We start from the raw sequence: 557 nt of genomic DNA, 5'->3' as shown, positions 1-557 counted from the left end.
AGCGTAACAGGTATAACTCTGAGCTTCAGCCTTCAATTGAGCAATTACATCTATTGTAATTTTCATTTATGACCCTCAAGTGTCAAGAGTCAAGACTCATTAGTTTTTTTGACACTCTTACATGTTGGAGTTCTCACACCTCAATGATTTAGTATATGTGCATTACAATCTCCGACTTCGATTGAAGCAAATAAAAAAACCAATGGATCCAGATGTCATTTCCTTAGACAATATTGATGTATTATCTCAGTGGAGGGTGGAGTTTGAGGTGCCCATCTTGGAGGAGTCACCTACATGGTTAGAGGAACCATTAGAACAAGGGCAGCAAGAGGAGGAGGACATGGGGGAGGAGCAGCACGAGGAGGAGGAGGAGATTGTGGGAGCATCAGCATCAGCACCATCTGCTATAGATATAGGAGAGCACAGCTCCATACCCAGCAATCATTATTTGACATTAGGTGCAGGTCAAGGCCTTCTACTGCTAGGGGCAGGCTTGGCAAACAACCCATCATGTTTTCCCGTAAAAGGGGGAGAGGGCATTGATCTCAGATAGCTAG

Source organism: Pinus tabuliformis, chromosome 6 (assembly GCF_031772625.1).
Source record: "Pinus tabuliformis cultivar Carrire ecotype Pingquan chromosome 6, CPIR1, whole genome shotgun sequence".
In the NCBI taxonomy this organism is placed as follows: Eukaryota; Viridiplantae; Streptophyta; class Pinopsida; order Pinales; family Pinaceae; genus Pinus; species Pinus tabuliformis.
Note: the sequence above shows the minus strand (reverse complement) of the source record.